The following is a 16594-nucleotide window of genomic DNA, read 5'->3' on the forward strand; positions in this document are numbered from 1 at the left end:
TGCCAAGTTAGCAATGAGGATCTTCATCATGGATGTCAGAGTCACCATTTGCTCAATCCTCTCTAGCACTCACATGATCCCACCCATTTCAGAACCTCCAGGGCACTGCTTCAGTAGAGAACCAACTTCAGCTACCCCCAAAACAGACCATCCTGGGACCAGAGGACACGCTGTCAGGTGGAATGAGCCAGGCTCAGAAAAACAAGTGCCGTGTGTTCTCACTCATATGTGGAGCCTAAGAAGAGTGATCCAATAAAGTAGAGAGAAGAACAGCGGTTGCTAGAGGGTAGGAAGGGAGCAGGGAGGGAGAATAGAGGCCGACCAGAGAGCAGATAGCAGGTACCAGAATCCAATTAGCTGGAGGAATGAGTACCAGTGTCCTACAGCACTACAGGAGGGTGACTATAGTTTACAGCAGTTTTTCTTCTTCTATTCTTATTATTAATAATATATTTTTTTGGTACCAGCCGGGGGCTCTTAACCTCTGAGCCACATCCCCAGCCCTTCTTTATTTTAAGACAAGGTTTTGCTAAGTTACTTAGGGCCCGAGTTGCTGAGACTGGCCTCAAACTTGTGATCCTTCTACCTCAGCCCCCCGAGCAACTAGGATTACAGGCATGTGCCACCACACCCAGCTATTACATATTTTATTTAAAAAAAAAAAAAGAAAGAAAGGAATTCAAAGGATCCTATCACTAAGAAATAATAAATGTTTAGAGAGTGAAATGCTAAGTATCCTGATCCAATCCCTATAGATTGTATATATGTACCAAATTATCACACTGTATCCCATAAATAAGTACAAAAATAATAAAAACAGTTTTTAGTGGAAAAAATTATACCATCTTCAATTTCCTCTCCCTGGTAAACTTCTCTGAGAAAGAATGGCCAATCTTCTAAAGAACCGGCCTTTCTTGCCCAGTCTCTTCCCACAGTGATGTGCTTAGCTGTCCTCCCAAAGGCTTTAGATGCACACCAATCCTAACCAAGGACTGACTGAACCAAGAACCTGGAAACATGGATGGGCTGCATGCATCCCTTAATTAAGGTGCAGTTTCTTATTTTGCTACAGCGAATTCTGAAGATGCCACCCCATTACACACGTAAGCAACTTTAAGTCTTCCTTCTCCAGCTAGATCACAGGTGGCTCAGGAAAACAGTCATAGCAGGCACTAACATATGTTCATAATGTATTTTAGCTGATTATATAAACTCATGCTCTTGACATATTGCAAGCCAAACTGTGCCTTCAAATATAGCTTGGTGAACCATGGTGGCACACACCTATAATCTCAGCTCTTCAGGAGGTTGCTGTAGGAGAATCACAAGTCCAAGATCAGCCTGGGTAACTTAGCAAGACCCTGTCTCAAAATACAATACAGCACGTGCCTAGTATGTGTGAGGCCCTGGGTCCAATCCCCAACACCACAAAAGTATTTTTTACTTATTTACATATATATACACACACACACACACACACACACACACACACACACACACACAGGATTACAGGCATGCAAAGCTTCAACAATATTCTCCCCAATTCAGCACCAGTTGTCTATGAAGAATGCAGTGCTCATGGCTAGCACTGAATGAATTCAAGCAATGTGCTCATTTTGCCCATAACAGAACATTTTAAATAGTTTTTAAGCAAAAATGTAAATGTAAAGGTCTACATAGAATTTCCAGCTATTACCTCTTTCCTGTTATACTCTTTTGTAAGAGTAACATGTCTACAAGTTAAATTTTCAAGTTCCAAGCTTAGTTAAGACCTCCAGCAAATCTTTTTCAATCAGTTCTCATATGAACCATGTGTGGTCATTAAAGGACAACAGATTACAAGAAATTTCAGTCCTGACACCAGCTTTGGGGACTTACGTGACTGCTACTGAACCTCTTACATGTTCTCTCATTGTAAAACAGCAACAACATACTTACCTCCCTCCTATGTACTGTGTCCTGTATAATAAATCATACAGCCCTTGGGAAAGGCCTCTAAAAACTACATTGTGAAAAAATATCTAGGCACTATCAATGGTCATGTGCATCTTGGAGCTTGGAGTCTAAATTAATAGATAAAAGTTTCATCCAGGAAAATAAAATCCAAATAGTAGCACCAAGTTCAAAACAGAGGTCTATAATAAAGTCATTTTTAAAGTTATATTATTTGCTACTCTCCATTCTATGGCATCAGATTATACCCATAAAACATTTTCCAAAAAAAAAAACATCACACACTTTTTTTTCCCTTTTAGTTGTAGATGAACACAATGCCTTTATTTTATTTATTTTTTATGTGGTTACTGATTGAACCCAGTGCCTCACACATGCTAGGCAAGCATTCTACCACTGAGCCACAACCCCAGCCTCACACATTTTTTTTTTATCTTATTTCTCAGTTAGAAATTTTCCTCACACCCTCACCCCTTTCCCACCCCACACCCTCATTCATGCTTTTAAAAGCCTTTTCCTTGAGTAGCTGTTGTAGAGCACAAAATAACACAATGGTTTTCAACCAATGCCTATACTTTGATAGGACACACTGGAATTCCTGATCCCTAAAAAGCACCTGACAATCTGTTCCCACCCTACGTGAGTCAGCCACCAGACTGTGTGGCTTCTGCCATAAGGACTTGGTTTCAAGAAAATTTCAGCACTAAAGACAGTGGCAAGAATCCACTGAGCCCACTGGGAGTAAAATAATAATACAGAGTTAAGCCTTTGATCAGTTAAAAAAAAAAAAAAAAAAAAAACCTCTTTATCAAAGATTATCACTCCCAAACACACTTCTGCACCATCAACACCACTCTGGCCACCATTTTGATTTTAAGCCATTGTCTAGATATCAGACTCTTGATTGTCCGGGACAGAAACACTTCTCAAGTCAGGGATTTGGGGTCCTAGGAGGTTTCAAGGCTTACCCTTCTGAGTGTCAGCAAGGCTGCCACAATTCAATCCTGAGCATTTTACTTTCATTTTCCGGAACTCTGCTTTTGTACATTGGCAATTCTCAAAGAACAATTAAAATACTCACTGCCTTTAAATGGAAAATGAATCATTCGTATTTCATTTTTAATAATTTTTACTCTAGACTACTATTTCAATTAAAGACACTGAAAGAAAATAATACTCTTCCTTAGAACACAAAAGAGGAATATTTGCTACTCTGACAACTTGAGTTGTATTCTGTAGGGTCAGAATGTAGTCTGGGATAGAGTTTTTTTCTTATTGAAAAATCTCACTTTATTAACCTTTTTATGATCCCACAGGCCAATACAGACTGAAAATGATGATTTTTTAAATGTGCCATGGGAATAAAAGCTTGGGCTGATATGGAAAGCTCCCCTGGGCTCCCTCCATCTATAACCAGGTTTTCTAGTCTTTCTATTCATCATAGGTCTATATCTCAGCAATGTAAGTTTTAGTCTGTTCTTTGCTGCTATGACTAAAAGACCCGACAAGAACAACTTTAAAGAAAAGTTTATCTGGGAGCTCACAGTTTCAGAGGTCTCAGTCACTCCGTTTCTCAGGGCCCCAGGTGGGGCAGAACATCATGGAGGAAGAGTGTGGTGAAGGGATGCAGCTCAGTGATGATCAGAAAGGAGAGAGAGAGATTCTACTTGCCTGATACAAAATATATACCCCACAGGCACACCCCCAGGGACCCATCTCCTCCAGCCACTCCCTACCCACCCTCCGTTCCCACTCAGTTAATCCCATCAGGGGGATAATTCACTGATTGGGTTAAGGCTCTCATAACCCTATCATTTCTCCTATAAACCTTCTTGCATTGTCTCACACATGATCTTTTGGGGGACACCTCACATCCACACCATACCAGTATGCAAGAAGCACTAACTCTTGGGCATCTTACAAACAAAACTATAGTGACACCTTGGGTAAGGCTGGAGCTGGCACTTGAACTAAAACTAAGAAAGGCAGCTCGTATTTCCTATTGGTGTTCTTCAGGCACAGTATACCAAGTACCTAACAGTCCCTGGCAGAACCTTCCTGGACCAACCATCCATTACCCAAGGGTGAGCTTCACATTCTCTGCCCCACCGCCTCAGTGCTCGGAGCCTGTCACCTCCCTCTCTCATCTCTCAGAGCTGTCTTCTTGGGTTGTACAGGAAAAAAAAAAAAATCAAGAATGTGAAGAACATTTCCACAATGCAATGTGTGATGTTCTTACTGTCAAAATTACAGGGGATCAATAAATTGGGGGGCTTCTCCTCTCTGGCCAGGTGAGGTTCTGACATTCTCATTTCTAGTCCTTACCTCTTCAAAGGAAAGAAAGAACTGCCTCCCACAGAAATCGCCTCCCACCTGAAGTCCCCTCTCCCGGATCCCCACTGCTGCCAACAGCCTGCCCCTGAGGCCCATCCCTTGACATAGGGGAAGTATGTGCTTAGGTCACTGGATAAACTAGTCCATTCCAAATGATCTCAAGCCTCATTTAGGATGCGGTCTGAGTGCTGTGTGTGTGGAGGCAGCATCACTCAGAGGGTACCCAGCTCTGCGCCTCCCAGACTGTCCTCCACATGGTCAGCCTCCTCCCTCCAGAGGCTCTTATTGGAGCGCTCCAGCCTTCCCACCTCGGGAATGAGAGGGGAGCCCACAGCACCACTCTGTGCTTCCGTCTCACACTCCCCACCTCCTCCACAGTCCAGGCTCCTCCAGGAGGGTTCTTAACCTGCGCCTTCCTGACCTCAACACACTTCCGAGGAGGGAAATCCAGGTCACTGTCCTACTTCACCCTGGAGCCACCGTCACCAAGATGGCTAGTGACCTTCTTATCTCTGAAAACCAGAAGGACTCCCAGAATTATCTTATTTCTTCTTGAAACAAACCTTGGTGTTGCTACCCTATCTCCTCCTTTCCATTCCTGGGGCTTTTCCTCCTCCTCTCTTCAGCCGTCGGCTCCTTCTGGGTTTTTCTTTTCTATTTCCCGGCATCCTGCACACACCACCCCCCACCACCCACCCCCAAACTCCCTGGTATGGCCCCATTTGTGAAGCAGCAGCCCCAGTCTCTCCTCTGAGCTCCAGACGTCCACGTGCCAAGTCATACATCATCACAGGCATCCCAAACTCATCTTGTCCTAAACTGAACCCACCATTGTCCTCTTTGGATCTGCTCCTCCTTGTTTGCTGTAGTTGTGAATGGCACCACCAACCAATCAATCAAGCACAAGTCTCCCCACCCTTGCTGCTCTGCGTCTAGCCCTGGTCCAGTACCTGCTGCTGACCCTGGCACTGCGCAGACCCTCCTTAGCTGTGGACACAGCGCGCAGAGCTGTGCCACCCTTCTCCATCGGCGCCCCTGCACGCACCGCCTCCTCCACCGCAGGCCCTTCTCCTCCGCCCACTGGTCCTTCGGCTCAGGAGTCAGATCCTTCGGAAAGACTGTTCTGCTGCTGCACAGGCTGGTCCGACACTCCTGCTGCAAGCTCAGACACTGTTCGTGGAAACCTTCACTGTAACACCCACTATACATGCCGGTCTATTTTCCATCTTCCCAGCCAGACTGACAACTCCCGCAAAGCAGGACTGCGTCATTCATCCTTGGATGCGGGGTCTACCTGGTACGATTCCTGACACATCACAGACCTTGACTAATGCTTCTTGACTGTATGAACAAACAGACCGTTTCTGTGCTTCCTGCCGTCCAATGTCATCATCCATCCCATTGTTCAGATGCGACCCCCGCCCAGCTCTCATGGCTCCCCCTTCACCCCACCCCACCCCACCCCCATGGACTATAGACAAGGAAACCCACCTTTCTGTTCTACCACTGTTCTACTCTGGGACACACGAAGGAAAGGGTAATTTAATCCATCCTTTAGTTGCCTCCAAGAACCTTCCCTAAGACTCTGCCCCAAGCCACGGGCTGGCGAACCCTGCCCTGCGCAGATGCGCAGCAGCGTCTCACCTCCGCGCTGTGCAAGGGAGTCGACCCTATGCTGTGCGGCTTCCTCCAGAGCATCCAGCGGTGTGGAAAGCACCCAGCACCCAGGGGCGAGGCCGAGATGAGCGGCCGGGCCCTGTGCACACCCCAGGCTGCTCCTGCTCTCTAGATAATAGGCGATTTTCTTTTTCTAGCTAGTTTTACCCATGTTTTCAAAATATTCTTTAATGAACATGTGTTTCTTTAAGAGAAAGGAAAAATAGTTTTTTAAAAAAATGAAATGGTTCCCTCTTGGTTAAACTCCACAGATCTCTTAAGTCTTCAGAAATATATTCAATTTTTATTCATAACCCATTTTAAAATAATATTTTGTCAGTCTTACTGATTCTTACAGGAGATGGAACAAGATTTGCAGACTCACTAGGTCAGCAAAGTGGTATCTTGGGCTGCTCAGAAAATTCTTCCTTGGGAAACTAGATTAAAATTAACATAGTAAGAATTATTCCAATTTTAAACAAGTTTCTTAAGACAAAGTCAAAAAGCCAAGATTAAATTTAACTACTGGCCAATTAATGCAAAGATCACATATTCATTATTTTCATCTACAAAACATAGATAATGCCAAATTATTAATATTAAATGCAGTTCTCACTGGAGACAATGTAATTCCAGGATATATTCCTCAAGTTGTAGCCTCATGCCCTGAGCTAGACCCTGCTGGACAGGACACTTCTCTGCTACTTAAATCCTGAAAACATCACGGACAGAACAGTCACCTCAGGAGGGAAGTTTCTGCACAAATACAAGCAGTAATCCAAAGAAATGAGCTTCAACCTGGAAGCTTCATTAGTCTTTTTCCACAGCAGTATCAGACACAAACAACTTGATGGAAACTTAAACATTTAACTGTGTTTTTCTAATTAGTGTAATTGGTTTCATAAACCAATATGAACAGAGACAATATTAAAAATCCAGGCTTAGAGACAAAGGGAAATAACCACAAGGGAGAGCTCTTCACGGGATTGTTTCAAGTGCAGTGCAATCGACACGATAGTGCTGCGTCTTCACAGGAAAGAAATAAGACAGCGAGAAGCTTTTTTATCTTTTAATTTAGCAGGTATTCATTAAGCATTCACCATGACATGACACATACTGATCTAGGTTCTCAACCAAAGAAGCAATTCCACGCAGCAGGTCGCTTTGCTCAAATCACAAGATTGACAAGAGAAAGACATGTCCACTCACTACTGCCGACCCCCGGCACCCCTTGCACTTGCTAAAGGTCTGCCCCTGACATCTGTGAAGGTGGATAATAGCTAAAGTTGTCTAAGGAAAAAAGCTTCAAATAAAAGTGAATTAAGAAAAAAATATGTAAACCATACTACTTAAAGTACATAGAACAAAATTTAGACTACACATTTGGAAGAGTTGAGACAAATCCTACCTGAGAGAAACTTTGTTTGGCTGTTCATATTTACCATCCACACAGGCAAAAATCAAAAGGTGGCAACGTGACATCCATTACCATTTTTCCAACTGGCCCATAAAATCCAGCAGTGTAGGAGCCCCTGTGCCAAGAGCATCCCAGCCACCCAAAAGTTGGCTGATCCAAGATGGTGAACTTGGAATTCTGCCCCTCACACAACATCACACATGCAGAACATCACACATGCACATAGCTGATTCTAGAACTAGGTCAGAAAATAGAAAAGGTGATCCTGGAGCACCTTCTGCTGACAGAAGGTTGGGAAGAGCTCAAAAAGACATGCACAAAATTATGGTACTATGTCATAGGGACACAGGAGCCAACGGAAAGGAGTCCCAGGGGATGGCTGAAGCAACATCACTAATTATCATGGTTTCTTACCCCAAGTACAAATTAAATATCCATGGGTCTACACTGATTGGTGAATTATTGAATAAACAGAAAAGAACAGACAAGTCTCCCCTGCGAACAAATGCCAAATAATGCACGCAGTTAATGTACCTTCAGAGAGGAAGCATAACTCCACTCCTGAAGTGTGACTTCTTTCCACAGATAGAGTACACAGGAAACCTGGCAGACACTCCCCAGCCATGGAGGATGGTCAGCGTCAACAAGGAGAAGTCATGCTGACAGTGTGTTACTCCATGAGAAAAACATCAAACAAATCTCAAAAAAAGAGGCAGTCCACAAAACACCTGATCAGGGCTCCTTGAAACTTCCAAAATATCTTCCCAGACAAGGTAAGGCTGGCAAACTGTCACAGGGAAGAGTACCCTGAAGAGACAAGAGGACAAGATGTAACCAGCACCCTGGACGTGATCCTAGGACAGGAAAGGCCCAGCAGGCTGAAACTAACGGAGCCTGAATAAAACGTGTCCTTCCATTGATGAAATGGACCCACAGTGGCTCATTCACTGCAACCGACCTGCCATTCCAGTGTAAGATTCCAATAATAGGTGAAACTAGGAAGGTACGTGGGACTACCTGCATGAGCTTCTCAATTTTGCAAACCTAAAGCCATTCTAAAAGAAAGTGTTTATTCAAACACCGATCGAGGAAGAGCCGAGCTGCTTCCAGCATATGATGGCTGCCAAGTTCTGTCACCAGCCCCATCGGCAGCACCATCACGGGCACCCACTGCTGCAGATTCCTCATGGCGGTTGGGCGAGGTGGTCGCTGCCTTGGCAGCGTGGTGCTCTTCCCCTCCCGGTGGGCTGTACTAACCCACTCCCATCAACAATTTGGCTGCAAAATCCTCAAAGGCATTTACATGGAAAGACGCTCAGGAACCAACTATTTTTAAGAACAAACTTTCCAATAACTGTGTGGAGCCACACTAAGGAACCACGTCCAGTGTTGTCTTACCTTCTGTTCAGGGTGTGGGACTGTTTGCTTTTTTGCTGCTGTGATTGGTCTCTAATATAATCAATCCAAAAAAAAGAAGAAGAGATATCCTCTGCTAGACAGTACAGGTCCCCACGCCACGCAGAACTCAGAATTATCATGACACTGCCATGAACTACATCAATTCTCAAATACATTTGTAGGGGCAGTATCAAAGGATTGTTTAAAAGGAACAAGTCTGTATCTTTTCCCAATGGAAATTGCTTATAACTTAGTTCAATTAACATCTAAAACTTCATGTGAATTCTTTCTCATTCAGAGAGGGAGTAGCTAGTAGCCCTACCTCTGAAATATGTTAAGTTCATATTTTAAAATCAACTTTACACAGGGAAGTCGCTGACTCAATTTTAAATAAATTTAATTATGCTTTATCTCTAGGAAACCATCTGGTAGTTTTCTAGGAAAATGAACCAACTAGTCATTTGTTTCTACTTGGCCAGAAATGCAACTTCTATATAAACCCACAGAATGAGTGCTTCCACACAGGGATGGAGAGAGCTTTAAAAAGCCAAGTCTTAAAATAAAACCAGAAAACAGATTCACTATGAGTATTATTCTTAGCACCCTTCTTATAGTACAATTAACAAATGAAGATTTAAATATGTCATCACAAAAGACTTGCTGTGTCCAGGCCCAATTCTTTATGTGAGCTGTAAAGAATTTGAACATGAGACAGAAGGGAGAATACTCGGCTAGAGACGGCTCACTTTAAGGCACAGTCTCAGCTGTGGAAGAAAGGTTTGATGAGGGGTTCCCAGGCAAGCTCAAAGGTGCCTTTAATGTTCAACCACCTATTTCCCTGGCCCTCTACTTGGTAGGCCCACTAGGTTTGTGAGCAGATATCTGAACAATACCCAAGTCCTCCTTCTGATACATTGATCCTGCTAGAGATAACTAGAATAAGGAGATTAAAGAAGGGAGGCCCATACCCTTATTTTTCCCCAGTTTTTCCTTGTACCCTAATTCTCAGCATTCCATGTCTACAAATCTGCAAAATTTGGCTGCTAAGTCCCAATCAGAGCAACACAAAATGAAGCTTGAACTCAAGATCGGGATGGCTACGCCACACCTGGACTCCACACACACACAGCAGGTGCATTAAATACCTTAAATACTAACACAAGAAAGACACTTGAAGCCCAGTCCTTCACCTTCAATAATTAGCAGAGATTGTTGGACATTCATCAGGGCTAATGGGTTTCCAGCAAAGAATCATATTAAGGATGCCTTTCCATCTTCCTTAACCAATGGCCTTATCTCCTCTGTCTTCCAGGAAGAACTTTAATTTTTCAAATTGAAGAGGGAAGAAAAAAAAAAAAAAAGCCCTCTTCAGCCTACTGTAGCCTGTTCTTGATTTGCTTGCTTTACCTTTTTATAAACTTAGCTGATTCTGTTTCAACCCCCCCTAAACCTTCAGATGATTTTTTTTTTTTAAGTTGTAGATGATGCAATACCTTTATGCCGCAGTCCGGCTGCAGCAAAATAACCGGGGGGTGACGAACAACTTGTGTATGTTGATACAGCAGGAGTGGGAGCCGTTTATTGCAGGACAGGAGCAGTATTTATACATTCCACACAGCTTATCTAATTAGCATAAACTAGATACATCAGTCAACCAATAAGGAATCTCCACACTTAATGGCTCGCTTTTGTTGCTTCTCAAACCACTCCCTCTGGCATTTTGCCAGGCACCATCCAGACTTGTTTACGAACTCTAACATTCCCCTGGCAAAATGCCAGGTGTTATTTTTGACTTGTTTACAGACTCTAACATTTCCCCCTTTTGTTTAATTTAAATAACAACCATAGTGGTTTTTACAGAAACACCATAAATAACCTGCTACAAACAGAAAGGGAGGATACAAAATGTCACAATACCAAGCCAATTGATGGCTCCATGCAAGAAGCCCTTGGAAAAATTATACCAGCAATGACACTGTTAGCAAAGATACCGTGTTACAATTTGTTATAGATTACAGTTTGTTGTCTCAGTCCAGGTAAAGCAGTGTCTCAATAGATCTCAGTTCAGATAAATCACAGTCCAGGTAAGTTCTGCAGGCAGCTAGCTTAAATCATAGTCCAGGTAAGTTCTGCAGGCAGCTAGCTTGATCCGAAGTCTCGTCCGGTTCTCAACAACACTGGAAATTCTTCCACCTTGGTCTTTACCGGCACTGGGACGAAGGCAGGAACTCCGGATGGCTAAAGAAAATCCTGTAGCATTGCACTAAGAAAACAACCTTCTGAACAATTTAGTACATTATCTCAAGGTTTTTTTGCATTTGAAATAAGCATTAATAGTACTCATTATTTATCAGCCTCCAGGTCAGGGAGAACCATTGTAGTTTAGTTATTGGCATTGAAAATGACCAAACATCAGGGACACCAGTAGCGTCTTCTGCGGCTGTAGCGTCCCGGGTAGCCCCAGATGGCCCTGGGGAGAGTCCCGGTCTCAAACTGCTACTGGGCACAGGGAGCAAGAGCCTGCGAGACTGTGCCTCCAGGTCAGGTCTAGATTTGGGCTCGCAGCAGTGGAAGAGCTAGCTCCCCGGCCAGGAGGCGGGGAAGGGCCAGTCGCTGCCGCCTCTTGGAAAATCCTTGCTGCGCTGTGACCGGCTTGCACACTCCGCAGCCGCCTCTCCGCTTCACGCACCCTCCGGTAATGAAAAGTATTTAGTAATAGCCTTTTGCTGCAACTTTTTTCCTGATAATCCTTCTTCTTCTGAACTTTCTTTTTCTTTCTGACTAGAGTTCTTGGGCTCTTATCAACACATGCCCTAACTATTCTTGGTTCCACTGGGGTGCTTCCTTCCCTTAGTAATTTACTTTTCACCCCTTCCATTTTTTCAGCACAAAAACAATACAATACACTGAGACAAAACAAGACACAAACATACTGTATCAATCTTTTCCATTTTCTTGAAATGACCATTTTTCCTCTCGCCCTATCTGCCTAGGGATGAGCAGATTTGCTCCCGTCCTATCTATGGACGAGCAGCTTTTTTTTTCGTCACTTACCCCTGAGTGTCCCGGGGCTCCCGGTACGGGCCACCATCTGCCGCAGTCCGGCTGCAGCAAAATAACCGGGGGGTGACGAACAACTTGTGTATGTTGATACAGCAGGAGTGGGAGCCGTTTATTGCAGGACAGGAGCAGTATTTATACATTCCACACAGCTTATCTAATTAGCATAAACTAGATACATCAGTCAACCAATAAGGAATCTCCACACTTAATGGCTCGCTTTTGTTGCTTCTCAAACCACTCCCTCTGGCATTTTGCCAGGCACCATCCAGACTTGTTTACGAACTCTAACATTCCCCTGGCAAAATGCCAGGTGTTATTTTTGACTTGTTTACAGACTCTAACACCTTTATTTTTATGTGGTGGTGGGAATGGAACCCAGGGCTTCATGCATGCCAGGCAAGCACTCTACCACTGAGCCACAACCCCAGCCCCCAGATGATTTATTTTTTTCTGTCAAAGGCAGTACCTAGCAGTCATTCTTCTAATTTTGAAATTTGTTCCAATAAATCTATTAAAGCCAATTTCTTCCACTGGAAAGTCACCCACTCCATTTAAAATAAATGCTACTCTTGCATTTTTCCTTAGTAACATGCCCCCTCCTTGATGTTTTTATATCTAACACTACTTGCTGGAGATAAAACCACATTGCCCATATGCCTTTCTCTCCTGTTTAGTTCATTCATAAGTTAATAACCAGAACTCCATTTGTCGTTATCTACCATTCTTGTGAGTCACAGCCTACTAGAATGTCTACGCTAAGCTTATTAAAACCCAGTTTTAAAATAGGTCTGCCTTTTCTTGACAGATTCTCAATATAGACTCCATACCCTTTCCCAGAATTTCTCTGAAGACCATATCACCAAGGTGTCTGGTAGTGAAAACATAGACTTGCAGCTCTTGCCTCTGCTGCTTCCACCCTTGAAACACAACCCTGCAGACGCCATGACACAGGAATGACAGGTGCTCTGGCTCGGAGCTAACCCATGTCTACACGGCACCACTGAACCACCACCATTGACTCTCACAGTGGCCTCCCAAGCTTGGAAAGTAGAATTAACCCAAGGCTGAAAACAGGGAAATGACTTACTCAGGGCAGGAAGTCAAGTGAATGGAAATTGGAACATATTTCGCCATCTTTCCAATATACTGCCTGCCTTCTTCTAGCAGAATGAGAATTCCAGCCAGTATCAGATGCAACATGCTCCCATTGCCATTCTGATATCTATGCCAGTTTTATATTATCTTTATCTATATTAGGAGCTCTTTGAAGTATTCCTAATGGCTTGAGTTTATTCTCTAGGGAAGTGATGTGAGTTCCCTCTTCTCAAGAATGAATCCCATTTGACTCTGGTTTTATTCCCAGTTCCACTTTTATCTTTTCATTGTGCGGCCCTGAGATCTGTCTTCAAAACTCTACTATAAATACAACGTTACCTTTCTATTTCATACCTCACAAGATAAAGAAAAACAAAAAATTCAGTCACTTATCATTTCCTAGATTCTTAGTGCCTAAAGGCAATGATGAGCTGATCTCCAACCACATGTTGGAAAGAAAAAAAGAAATCTTTGTGAGAAAAACCAAACACTTCTTTGACTAACTGTATATTAAGATACAAAACAGGTTGCAGAGAGAATAATGGAATCACAATCTTTTCTGACTTTCAAAAAAAATTAATGAAATTTTCACAAATAAGGATTGTTTTGCATATGTCCTGAAGATCCTATCCATTTGTACTGAGAAAAAAATTCAGTGGGAAAAAAACTACGTGTCAGATAATACCTTAAAATAATTGATGTATTTTACCCAAATTGTTGAATAAACAATGAATAAGTAAGTCCCTAATCTCATCCCATGCTGACAGGTGTATGCGCATTTGTACAAAGGCAGGTTGCATAAATGTTTGTAAATTAGTAAAGAAATGTTATGACACAGCAGAGACTTTTTAATTTTGTGAAAGAGTTGCCTATTAAAGTAAACAAAACAAAACAGATTTTATTTTAAGGTTTCCACAAATCATCAGAAAAGATCCATGAAGAATGAGGTGATTGTGCTGGGCATGATGGCACACACCTGTAATCCTAGTGGGAGGCTGAGGCAGGAGGATTTCAAGTTCAAGTCCAGTCTCAGTGACTTAGTGAGATCTGTCTCAGAAAAATAAAGCGGGGAAGGGGCTTGCTGGGGATGTGGCTCAGTGATAAGTGCCCTGGGTTCAGTCCCTGGTACCAAAAATATTGTTACTCTGAAATACTTTGGCAATAACAAAAGCAAGTCACCTAATCTGTAAACAGGTCAAGAATTGGCTTTATAGCTTATGCATCCCTGAAAACTATGGAAAACCTTCCATGTAACTCTGCCCTCGGGATATCAACACTATGAACAAAGAAGAGACTATCTCTTTTGATAAGTGATGGTCACTATTCAGACAATGTCTTGGGTTCTGGTCCCAGCAAGAACTCCATTGTGACCCTGGACGGGAGAACTTTCACCTCAACATCGTTACTTTTTAAATAGTTTTTCTATTTCTTTCATCCTTTGAGTCTATAAGAAAGAGCAGAAGACTTCTGGCCTGAATCTCCTAAGGAACTAGAAAGTTCCTTGTCCACAACCCACAGGTAATTGGTTTTCCTGCACGGTAATGGCATCTATAGTAATTCAATTGCCTGATAAAGCCACCTTCTTCTGCCTTTGTGTTTTATGATAATATGTTATTATCTAATCATATCACATTAAAATATAATTCTACAACAAAAGGGAAACAGCATTCTAGAAAGGAGATGCATAATGGTTCTTTCGAACATTAAACTAGAAAAGATGGAGATGATTCTGCAGCCAACTCTCAAAAGAAAAAAAAAATTAGGGTTTAAAAGAGTTGCATGCACCTGAAGTCATGTTTGCAGAGGGATCAAATGCTTGTAAATGGAATTGCTAGACACATCTATCACTAATGACGTCTTAACCTAATCCCTGATTAGAAACACCGAAGCTTGTGTTTCTGCTCTTCCCTATTACAAATTCAAGCCATAGCCAGCAAACAATGAACTTTAATCCTGTCTCCTAAGGACTCCCACATCATTCTCAAACTCCTAAAAGCATAATGGAAATAACAAAGGCAAAGGTAATTTTCCGGGTCTGGCAGTGACTGTCTAGAGAGATTCTTCTAAAAAAACGTCAGTGGTGGGGTGGATACCAGAAAATCATCATGATGATGTGTTTTTAGCCACAGTAACACCAGGATCCCTCAAATTTTTCTTATATTTGCTTCGCCCTTGAGATTCCCATCTGACTCTAAAAACTATTTTAAATGCCTATTATTAACGTCTATTATCATACCTTGTTCTACACCCAATTAAATTGCTGATTTATAGACAAGTATTACCGTCACATTCACAAGGCTGAATTTACTATCTATGAGGGTCTTTAGAAAAATCACTAAGACCACAAATCAAAGATACTACTGTGTATGGAGAGCTTAACAACTCGGCAGGTTTCTTAAGAGATTACAATCTCTGTTTCATCAATATTTCAGTTTACATTTTACCAATATTTCAGTTTATAATCTCCAAAAAAGGCACCACATCGATTTGCTGCCCTAAAATGGAGTAAGATAAATGCACATTCACTAGTTTTTAGCCCATTACATTCCAGAAGTCACTCTTATTCAGCAAAACTCCGAGAATTCAAGTTGAGACAGACTGGCCACTGCTCCTCTAGAAGATTCCAGGACAAACACCAGCTTGTGAGATTCCTAACCAGGTGGGCCCCAACCTTTGCATTCCAGGGCAGAGTGGCCTCTGACTTATGGTCATGGTCTCTCAACATCTCATGCCACTTCCACCTCCATGCCACACGCAGGGCCCTCCAGGAGGCTATGGGCACTCCAACATCCATTCCCCAACCCCTGCTGTGCACGAGCTATCCCTTGGCCACCCCTAGAATGGTGCACTTTGGAAGGGTCTGCCTTTAGGAGAAGAGCAGAGATCTGCACAGGTCCTGAAACCACCTCCAGACCACTCAGGTGAAAACTACCTGGGACACGGTTTAGAGGGAGGGAGGGAGGGAGGGTGTGAACTCGAGATGGGTGTATCTGTGCCCCACCCCAGGACCTCACCACATGAGGGGTGAAGCCAGAGGAAAGAGAGTGTGAGGCCTTCTAAACTTGGAGGCCCAGGATGGAGTCCCAGGACGGAGGCCCACATTGCCCAGGTCTACGGTAGTCTCGTTCCTGGTCATTAAAAATTTCAAAGAAGTCTTCAGAGGTCTTTGATGCTAAGAATATGGGTTCCAGACCACACAAGCCTCTGTGTTCTCTTTTTCTTCACAGAATAAAACCACATTAAAATGAATACCAGGGCATCACTTCAAAGGAAAACCAAGGGACAAAAGTGGAAGTGTGAGTGTTTTTGCCTAGGAGCTAAGGGCTGGCTCAGGCCATCTCCTGGTGGTTTCTTATTAAGGTCAGACCCACACTCTGTAGGCTTGCCCATCAGCAACCGGCAGCGGAGTGTCTTAGAGCTCAGCATCCTGGGGCACTCTCTTAAGGCCTCTCTGAGCCCAAGTTTAGGGGTGCTAAAGGGGCCACGTGATTGTACAGCTCAAGCCCCCACATGGTTGCAAACACCACGGAGGAGCTGCCATAGAAAGGGAGGGAGGATACGACCCTGAGACCCTGACCCCGCTGACCTGAAGTGGATGGATAGCTGTTAGGGCCTCATTTGTTCCCACACCCCTTGGTAGTGCCCTCTCACACTGGCTCTGGGCCTCGCCACAGGATT

The 16594-nt window shown here is 43.3% G+C and overlaps 1 protein-coding gene and 1 long non-coding RNA gene across 3 annotated transcripts in view; both read right to left on the reverse strand.

Moving 5' to 3' along the window:
- Dnm3 (dynamin 3) overlaps positions 1-16594 on the reverse strand; it is a 430502-nt gene that overhangs the window by 374951 nt on the left and 38957 nt on the right. The gene's annotated exons all lie outside the window — the stretch shown is intronic.
- On the reverse strand, positions 10303-12140 carry LOC139707849 (uncharacterized). Its single transcript, XR_011709274.1, has 2 exons — positions 11813-12140; positions 10303-11021 (listed from the first exon to the last, which is right to left on the reverse strand). It is a non-coding gene; the product is annotated as an uncharacterized lncRNA (long non-coding RNA).

Source organism: Marmota flaviventris, chromosome 12 (genome assembly GCF_047511675.1).
Source record: "Marmota flaviventris isolate mMarFla1 chromosome 12, mMarFla1.hap1, whole genome shotgun sequence".
In the NCBI taxonomy this organism is placed as follows: Eukaryota; Metazoa; Chordata; class Mammalia; order Rodentia; family Sciuridae; genus Marmota; species Marmota flaviventris.